The 10118-nt window shown below is 43.7% G+C and overlaps 2 long non-coding RNA genes across 2 annotated transcripts; both read left to right on the top strand.

The window, feature by feature from the left end:
- Nucleotides 1-1639: 1639 nt before the first annotated feature.
- On the top strand, nucleotides 1640-4924 carry LOC140680640 (uncharacterized). Its single transcript, XR_012051994.1, has 3 exons — nucleotides 1640-1718; nucleotides 4478-4582; nucleotides 4710-4924. It is a non-coding gene; the product is annotated as an uncharacterized lncRNA (long non-coding RNA).
- A 3374-nt stretch (nucleotides 4925-8298) lies between these two features.
- Nucleotides 8299-9340, top strand: LOC140680641 (uncharacterized). Its single transcript, XR_012051995.1, has 2 exons — nucleotides 8299-8422; nucleotides 8975-9340. It is a non-coding gene; the product is annotated as an uncharacterized lncRNA (long non-coding RNA).
- Nucleotides 9341-10118: the final 778 nt, after the last annotated feature.

Consider the following 10118-nt stretch of genomic DNA (forward strand, 5'->3'; position numbering starts at 1 on the left):
GCTGCTTTCAGGTTATTACCTTAACAGTTGGGAGCAGCCCCACAGTCACCAGCCCTTTCCCAGTGGTTGAGCCCACTGCCGTGAAGCTCATCTGTGCTCTCCCTTCCCGGCTGGCTTTGATTCCTGTTTATGGCAGCCCTCAGCTTGCTCTCTCCTGCCCTTTGCTCCAGCAGAGCAAGCAACTGGTAAGCCTGGGAAGTGGCAGGAGAAGAAGGTGTTCTTACAGCTGAAAAATCAGTGTTTGGAGCTCCATGTGTGAAACATGGCAGCTGCTGCAAGAGGAGCAGTAACTGGTGCTGTGGCCACACTGTGCCCTTGGGGGCTCCTGCACAGAGCAGGCTGTGGGAGTCCTGCAGTAAATGGACAATAGATATGTGTAGATTATCAGGCATAAGGAACTTTGCTATTCTGTTTTTCTTGCTAACGGGTGTTGCCACATGTTGGCTGCTGAGTAAGCCATATTTTGTTGTGTTAATATTCCCCGGCAAATGTAAAAGTCATCCTCCTTCCCTAAAATGAATCATTTTAAAGAGCTTCTATGTAATAACAAGAGGAGATGGAGACTTCTGTGTATTGTTAGCCACCCCAGAGCTCACCTGCTTTTCTGTCTCCATTATGTGTCAGCTTACCTTGGTGCACTGCTGTTGCTAATGCATTTCACCAGAGCAACACCAGAATTTTGAGCTTTAACAAACAGCGCTGTTTGTCATCATTTATTTGAATTTTAAAAACAATTTCATTGAGCTGTGGTTCAATTTTGTTGTTGTTGGTTTGGGGATTTTTTTTTTTTTTAAGGTAATTCACTGGCTAAAAAAACCCCAAACCCATGCTCCAGTAAAACCCCCTTAGAGTTCAGAGATTCACAGAATGCTCTGAGTTGGAAGGGATCATAAGGATCATGGAGTCCAACTCTAAATGGCCCATACAGGACTTGAACCTACCTGGTGTAAGCAGCAGTATGCTCTGACCAGCTGAGATAATCTCAGGGCTGTTGGAGCACAGCTGAATGCCTTGCACTTGGCTCCTTTTAACAAACGTTCCTTATGCATTGATGTTGTACAAACCTCATGGAACTCAGCATATGTTTTCTTTAATGATTAAAAAATCCGGTTGTATCGGTTCAGTTCAAAATATTCCTTCTTTTTCAGGTTCCTGTTTCCAATTACCACAATCCAGTGCTGGATTTGGCTGCCTATGACCAGCAAGGCAGGAAATGTGATAACTTCAGCTCCCTTAGTATTGTGTGGGAATCCACAAATAAGGCCATTGCTCGTATTGAGACGGAGCTGCCAATGGAGCTGACTCTGAAGGAGGAGGGCAATGGTCAGAAGAAAATGCAGGGTATGAGTGGGCTGAAATGAGCATTTCTTTGTTTGACGGTCCAGATTAAATCTGTTTGGCAGTGTCTCATCTTGATTAAAGAAATTATTGTAATCTGCAGTCATACTTCAGTTTAAGGTCAATGTGCACTTTTTAGTGTGTGCTATTAAAGAGAGGAGAAAAAAGGAACCAAGTCCAATGTCTAGAACCTGTCTTGAGAGAGAAAGTTCTTGTCTGATGCGAATGAGCCTAGAGGAGCTGAATATATTTCTCATCTTTGTTGCATTCTAAGCTTACAAACTGTGGTAGTTGAGCATGCGTTTGGAACTGCTGCCATCTCTGCCACTGCCACTGGATTCCAGCAGCCCCACCTGAAGGCAGCCAGAGCCCAAATACCGGTAACAGTACCTGGGGGGATTTGCCATTTCCCTGTGGTCAATGCCCAGTGGTCTGGTGGCTTTATTTCCTCCACACACAGTACTGTACAAATCAGGCAGCTCCCTGGTGCAGTCCGGTTCATTCTGCAGAGGTTTGATACTGGTTCATGGTTTTCCTGCTTTCCTCTGCACTAGGTGCTGCTATCCAAATCAAATTTGTCCAAGTCCTTGGGAGTTTTTAACCATCTGAACAAGGGCATTGCAGAGAAGTGTTTCAGTTGGTTTTGTTTCAGTTTAGGGTTTTTTAATGAATTGGTGACTCTCTGCTGCTTGTCCTTCATTAAAGCAGCCATGTGCTTCATGCAGCTGTCACTGGGAAAGCAAATGGATTATTGCCCCTGCAGAGCTGGGTGGGAAAGTTCTGCATGAGCAAAGCAAAAGCTGACTGATTCCTCATATGGACCATGTGTTAGTCTGGGCTCTTGTGGGAATCCAGGGCTTCCCTCTGGCTGCCCTGGCAGGTCTGGGACTCTGGCAGGGGTCAGGAACCCCCCTATACAGAGCCCCGAGAGACACTGTCTGTGATCTCTGTCCATGGAGAGGAGTTTTCAATCTTACAGGATGAATTACAAGCTCTGAGTGTTTTATATGAGTAATAATTAAGTGTGACACAGGTGCAAAAGTAAAATTTTAGGTTTCTAAATTAGGGGTTCAGAGGGGACAAGATAGAGAAAATTAGGTGTGTCTTGTCCTTTTCCTCCTTCTTCATGCCCTCCATGTTTCACTGTAGTGTTGGCATTTTTCTATTGGTTTAGGCTAGGGACACACTGTCCAACGTAGATAATAGATATTGGCACATTATTATAAATATAGTACACGTAGTTTCTGGTATATAATGTTTGTAACATCCCACTGGGGGCAGAGCCCCACACGCTGCCCTGCAGGACAGACCTGCGTCAGGGCAGCAGAACATGTTAGAGATAAGCAAGAATAAACAACCTTGAAAACAGCACAGACGAACTATGGCTTCTTCTTTGGCAACGGGGCAGAAAGACAGAGACTTTCTACAATCTCGGAATCACCAATACCCACAGATTCCGACAGGCTCTGACTGATGCTCTCTTTTTTTTTTCCTGATGCCAGTCATAAGCACAGGCTCTCATTTTACAAGTCATTAGCCACTCCCTGAAATACTTAGCTAGGGAAGAAAAACAGTAAAAGGTAATGATGATGAACAAAGAGGGCAGGTGTAAACAGCTGGCAGTTTTCTGTTTATGTCACTTTTGTAAACTGAATATAAGGGCAGGTTTCAGCCTGTGGAATAACCTGGCATGTGCAATAACTGACTCGTAAAATATTCTGCTTCCTAACTGGAATGTCTGTTTAATCTTGTTAGCAAGATTTAAGTGGATTTGAACAATATGCAGTACCTTGAAAACATACTTGAGGCAAAAAGTTAAATATGCAATGAGCAGTTACAGGATTTAACTCAAAGCAGGTAGCAGATGGGCACCAGTAATGTGAAATACTCTGTGGGCCAGGTTCTTCTCAGCTTGGCCCAGGTGTGGCATCTGCTTAGTAAATTCTTTGAGAGGTGATCTTTTTTGCCACTTGGTTCTTGACTTTTCTGTGAGGTTTCCACTCTTCTCATGTTGGGAAAGCATGGTGCAGATGTATGTCCCCTGAAAAATTTGACTATGGCTTAATGAGAATTACCGCAGAGACACAGTTACTTTGCTGCTGAAGTTATTTGCGATATTTGGTTGTGTTTCTTTTTTTTTTTTTTCTCTCTTAGAAATCGAGCTGTAATATGGATACTTGATGTTCTACAATAATTTTGTAGTTCACTGTGCTCTGCTTTGTTAAACCAGTATTATATATTCTTTCTTATTTTCCGAAATAATTAGTAAAGAGGCTGCTCTAAACTTTGCCTTGAGTTCAGAGAACACTGGCATATTCTTAAGTTCTATTCTCTGTGTTTAAATTTCGGAGGACTCTGTAGATGTTAGTCCTGCTGCACTTTGTGGGCTCATGAATGTGTTGTTTTTTTCAAATGAGGTGACCTGGGTGCATTTTTCAAGTACATCAGCAATGGGCTGCTCTGTTCTGCTTTCAAACCTGCCCATTCTCCTTTCTTGCAGCCAAAAACACAAACAAAAACCTAGTAGATGGGATATTAAGATGTCTTGACTGTTGTTCCATGTTTAAGTGGAACACCCTATTATGTCATTAGGGAAAGATCACATCCTTTCCACATCAAGGAAATAATTCTACTAATGAGGTGAAATGGGTACAGAGTACTGACTTCCTCTAGAAATCTTTTTCCTTTTCTGAGCTAATGTTGCTATGAGTGAGTGATTAAAGCTGCATTTAGTCCCGTATTCATGTACTTACACTTAAGGAAGAATTTCTTTTGGTGGCCTGCTAAGAAGCATGAAAAGATGAGTTAGAACTAGAACACTTTGTGCATTTTCCTTATCATTCTGTATGACTTGGGCCTGTGGCTCAGAGTTAATATCCTGTCTGTGCTTGTCAGACATCATTCACTGATTCTGCAGTGCTGGGCCCTTGTCCTCTGCCTTGGCCAGGGGTGCAGAACAGAGCAGCCCTGAGGATGCCCTTCCCTGTGCTGACTGACTGAGGCCTCTGGATCTTGTGGGCATCTCATCCCTCAGCCTGTGCTCTGAGCTTTGGTTGCCTGCTTTAAACATCCTCCCTGCACACACAGGACTCTGGCAGTGTTGTGCCTCTTTCTGTAACTGCTAACATTGTTCTTGCAGCACGAGGCTGTGCTCCCAGGGCCTGCCACCATTGAAGTGATGCTTGTGGAAGATGTGAAAGTGAGCCCCACTGGGCTCTCCATCTACAACCACCCTGACATCCAGGTGAGGAGTTACTCTGCTGCTTTCCAGCTGCAGGGAGGAAAACATCACACATTACAGGGGGTGTGTGAGGAGACAGCTTTACTGGAAAGATACAATCTTAATTCAGGATGCTTTTCTGGTTTTGCAGGCAGAACTTCTCCTCCAACAAGGTTCTGGATATTTTTTCATTAATACCAGTGTGCCAAATATTGTAAGAGTGACACATGAAGAGACTCAAGGCATTGCTTTGGTGAGTGCAGTATTTTGTGGTTTTACACCTTTTTGCCAACCAGGTTATTGTTCTGCAGCTTCAGCACTCCTGGGCATTTTGCAGCAGGTGTGAATAGAGAGGCAGTAGCTGCATTTTGGATGTGTTTGCCTGTCACGGTTGTGCTTCAGGCAGGAGATCTTTGCACTGGCACTTTCTGCTCTAGTCTCAGGTACAGGAAATTGTTTCTTTACAGCTTTGATGCACTTGTGTTCCCTGTATAAGGTAAAAGCCAGTTCCAAGTACTTCACCCATTACAACTTTGTAGTAAAATGTTCCTGATTTCACAAACACACCACAAAGAGTAACATGACAGAATTATTCAGAAGCTACCCATAAGATTAATTGGTTTCCAAAGTAATACTGGAGTATTTGCTGTGGGCCAGTAGTTCTGAAGGTTTCAAATTCTTCTATCCTACAGTGTTGTTTCAGGGTATTTTAAAATCACAGTATTGCATCCTGGTTTTGTGAATGAATATTTATTAAAGAGTTTATTCTGATCTCCATATGAAGTTTCTAATGCACTTTTCCACTAGAAGATGCCAATAAAGTGCAAGTGTGCTTGACTTCATCAGGCCTGGGATATGAAATGCATTCTGCAGTGAACACCAATAAAACTCTGTGTTTGCATTGCTGCTTTCATTAGGAAAGAACTTGAAACAAAACAAGTTGCTCTAAAGAGTGGTTTTTATAAATGTATCAATTACAGGTTTGTCTTTTAAAAAGTAATGCTGATAAAGTTGTGAAATAATGATAACTAAGGTGGAAATTAGAATATCAAAAGAATTGATGGAACATCTTAATTGTCTCTAACTATTTTAAGTGTGAGGTGGGAATATTTTTTCCAACTAGGCACAGGGGTGAGAAAAAAAGTAGAAGAGATGAGGAGTTTTTTGTACATAGTATACTGTTCAAACTCTTAATAGTTTTTTAGTCCGGTCTCCCTGATGGGTTTAACTGATGTCCATGAGATAGGTTCAGTGGTCTTGTCTGGAATTCAGGAGTGGAGCAGTGACAGCAAGACAGGCTTTGTGAAGTGTAGGAAGAGATTTAACTGCCTGTCAGATTAAAGGAGAGAGAAGTCCACATTAAACACATTTTTTAAAAAATGCAACCCCACACACATTTGGCAGGTTTGTTAGCCCTGTGTGCTGTGCTTGGGTTACATCCCAGTACAAGCCCTGGGTTTTTCCATGGAAGCAGCAGAATGGCCTGGGAAATCAGCAGGCTCTGTAAGGCTGCTGCCATGGCAGGTACCAGTGCAGCCAAGTTGACAGAGGATGAGTTGGCAGTAAACTCTTGTGAGAAACTAAATTCAACTTATCTGGAGCAGTGATTCTCAGACTCTTCAGTGGGACTGCCAAGGAGGAATTCTGTAGCTCTCCCTCTGGTTTTGACACAGCAGCTTCTCTGGGCATGGGTGGGTGGTAGCAGGGGAAGAGTGAAGAGTGGCCACCAGTGCAATATCCCTGGATACTGGGAGCCACTGGGCACATAATGGGAGAGGAGAACAGCAGAGTTTGCTGAGACAGGAAGAGTTTTAAAAGTTGCAGTAGCCCTGCTTGCCTTTTTCCCTGTTTGCTTTCTCTGGTCTCCCAGCCCAGCTGAGCTCCATTCCAGCTCCCTCCCTGTGCCACTTCCCCTGCCCTGCTGCCCAGCCCCTGTGTTAGCCACCCTCTCTGGGAACTGCTGCTGTTCTGGAAGCTGACCTTTATTAAAACTTCACATCCCTTTCTATTTTGAGGCAGAAACAGGAGTAGTGCCCTCACAGAACAAAATGTCAGCTTTCCCCACTGCTCTGCTGCTGGCTCCTGTGGTGCTGCTGGGCAGAGCTGAGAGTTCACTGAGCTCCTGTGCACTGGGGGGCCTGTCCATCTCCCCTTGTTCAGAGTCCAGAGCACACAGCAGGACACCCGACTTCACTGCTCCCTGGCCAAAGGGAGCAGAACAGCTGGGATTGTCCTGAGGTCTGTGACAAGGTCAGGGAGTTGCAGGAGAACTGCAGAGCTGATGTGAGGAGCAAGGTGTGGCTGCATGGCCTTGGCAGAGGGGACTTTGGAATGGGTGCTTAGTTCTGAGGGCTTGTGTTTGGGACCAGAGGTCTCTCTCTTCATTGTTTTATTCTCTTTATCTGTTAAGTGTAACATTCTCTTTCTTTAAAATAAATGTAATAATAGTTTTATTAAAGAAACACCTGATCTGTCAATTGTCCTCTTACTTGCCAGGATCTACCACCAGGTTTTGGCTGCTCAGATGAGAAGCAGTGACAGTAGAGTACAAACCTTACACGAAGCAATACCAGTGCTTTACAGGCATAATTTTTGTTCTCACTTTTTTTTTCCCCTTATCGCTTTGGTTTTCACTCTAAGAAAATTTTGTTGCTCTAAAGGATTTGTGTGTTTTTTCTCCTGATGGTGGGAGGGTAACAGGATGCCAGACTGTTCCAGATGAAGAGCTGGTAATTCACTTGGTGCCTGGGGGCTGTTTGCACTAGCTCAGTAGCTTAATACTTTTTACATACATTTTAGAGCTTGATTTTTATTTCGGTGGAAGGATTCTCCTTGTGTAAGCTTGGAGATTTCTGCATCCAACTGCTTCTGCCCTGAAAGTGATACAAATTTTATCCTGTGAACAAGAGACAAAAGAAGTGCTATAAGGCAGTTTTCTTTTGGCATTGCAGGTGCAGCCTCTGCTCCCAGGATCAGTGACTGTCATGATTCAAGACCTGTGTCTGGCTTTCCCTGCCCCAGCTGAAGCTGAAATTCATGTGTCTGATATCCAGGAATTCACGTGTAAGTTGTTGGCAAGGTCAGTGCCTTGGAAGCAGCATTAGGAGCTGATCCAGCCTGCCCTGACTCCTGTGCTGCTGGTCCTGAGCACAGAGATCACACATGGACAAGATGCTACAACAGAGAACACCTCCCTGTGTCTCTGTTTCTCCCTCCCAAATTTATCCCTTCAGGTTATAAGGGTCTCAGGGTATCAGGTATCCGTTCGTGTTCTGTGTGGCAGAAATCTCAGCTTTTGCATTTACATAGTAATATTAATCCCTAATTTATATGGACATGCTCATTTACATTTCCTCCTGTTTAAAGTGCATGTGAGCAATTCTTTTAGGAGTACGTTTTGCCCCAGGGTCATTTTCCATATGTCAGGCTTTAAAACTGAACAGAAGAAAGTCCAGCTCATTGCTCTTGCCAGCTTGGGTGCACCTTAAACAAAAGAAGTGTTGATATTTCTGGATGTTTTAATTATGCCCTTGCCAGCTGAAGGACCTGAGTTCATTCATTTCATCTGACACTAACTCCAGCTGGCAGGGATTAGTGTTTAAAATCAGTGCTAGTCTAACCTTGGGGCTCTAACTCCACTAGCCTACTACAAGTATAATACAAAATCAAGTGAAAATTTTTATGCGAATAAATAAGAGTGGTGTGAATGCAAAATGACTGGATATATCTGTTTCAGGTGGAGATTGGAAAAACAGTTAAAGCTTATGTCAGAGTTCTGGATGACTCAAAGAAACCTTTTCTGGCAAAATACTTCCCTGTCATGGATCTCAGTCTCAAAGCAGCATCTCAGTTTGTCTCACTTGTGTAAGTTAATGGACTTTTGAAATTAATCTGTGAATAAGAATTGGCAAAAAATGAATAAAGATATTAGGTTAAAGGCATGGTAATACACAACGGCTGAGAGTATTTTTATTTTCTTTTTGTGAAGCCTCAATTAGCTGTTAAAAGGTAAAATATTATTTGTGAGGGAAGTTTCCTGAGCTAACAGGCTGAATGTTGCTGGCTGATGAAGGAGACTGCATTCCTCCAGTGTGATGACTGATGAAGCTTTGTGCATCTTGGAAGCAGTGACTTGGCAGAGAGTGTCAGGTGAAGAGTGCTGTGTGAAGGCACATCTGATGTTATCAAACTCACTGTGTCTGTTGCTTGTTTCATTTTCACTTCAAGTATTTAATGTTTCAATAAAGCACAGTTTGCAAAGAGCAATCATGTGTAAAAATGTGATAATTTCCTCAACTTTGCTTCAGACTGTCACTTAGCCTTGTGGTAAAACTGCTGGTCACTAAATGAGTCCTTTGCTTTGCTATTTGTAATTTACACAGTAATTTACTATCTCTTTAATGGATTTCTTTGCAGCCCCCTGAGGGAGGCTCCGGATGAGCACACTGCTGCTTTCCTGGTGTGTGGGATGAGCATTGGGCAGACGAATCTGATGGCAACTGTGGCTGACAGAAGAGGACAGAGACTCAACTCTGCTCCACAGCAGATTGAAGTAAATAATTTCAGATAAGATACAGGCATAAAGAAAGTCTGTGCTACAATGGAACAGGAATACATACATTATGGTTACAGTATAGTAATCAATTTGCCATAAAATTCATTCTGTCTGGAAGCTGACCTAATGCCAGTCAGATTTCAGTGTTGTTTAACTCAGATGAGTTAAATTTCGTCATGCTCAATTTACTGTGATTAAGCAACTAAAGAATCAGTTGTACACTTGTACTGTTTTGTGGTGTCATTTATCTGACTGAAGGATCCTGAACACGGGTATTCATATTTCTGTTTTTAGGTCTTTACCCCATTTAGACTACTGCCAAGGAAAGTGACCCTAATTATTTGGGCCATAATTCAGATGAGGCATCGTCTTACATATTTTCTTTACTTTGTAATTTCTGTTGTAAAATGAATCTTCATAACTGGATTTTCAGCAGGAAATACTCAACTTGACATTTATCTGCATTCACACTGAATGGACTGACAGGCTTGTTGGAGAGGGGCTTTGGGCAAGGGCCTGGAGTGACAGGACACCAGGAGTGGTTTCAACCCAACGCAGGGCAGGGCCACATGGGATATTGGGCAGGAATTGTTCCCTGTGAGCGGGGGGAGGCCCTGGCACAGGATGCCCAGAGCAGCTGTGGACGGGTCTGAGATCCTCTGCAATTTCCCAGTCTCTGAGCAGATCAGGAGGTGCAGCTGTTTTCACAAGGGAGTGCTCTGGCCCAGCCCCAATAGCCTGGGCATTCTCCTCATCTTTACCTGTGAGTTTCACAAGCATTGCCTCCTGAAGATGCCACCTGTCCAATGGGGAATGTTTCCATCTGATCCAGCTGTTCCTCTTCCTTTTTCAAGTAATTGACCAAACGCCTGTGCAGAAAGAGGCACTTCCTGGAGGAGGCAGTGGGTCAGTGCCAGCCTCTGCTGCAGGAAGGAAGGCGATGCCAAGCACGGACACAGGCATGGGCACAGGAGGTGATTGCTGTGCCGGGCTCAGCCCTCGGCG

Source organism: Taeniopygia guttata, chromosome 25 (assembly GCF_048771995.1).
Source record: "Taeniopygia guttata chromosome 25, bTaeGut7.mat, whole genome shotgun sequence".
In the NCBI taxonomy this organism is placed as follows: domain Eukaryota; kingdom Metazoa; phylum Chordata; class Aves; order Passeriformes; family Estrildidae; genus Taeniopygia; species Taeniopygia guttata.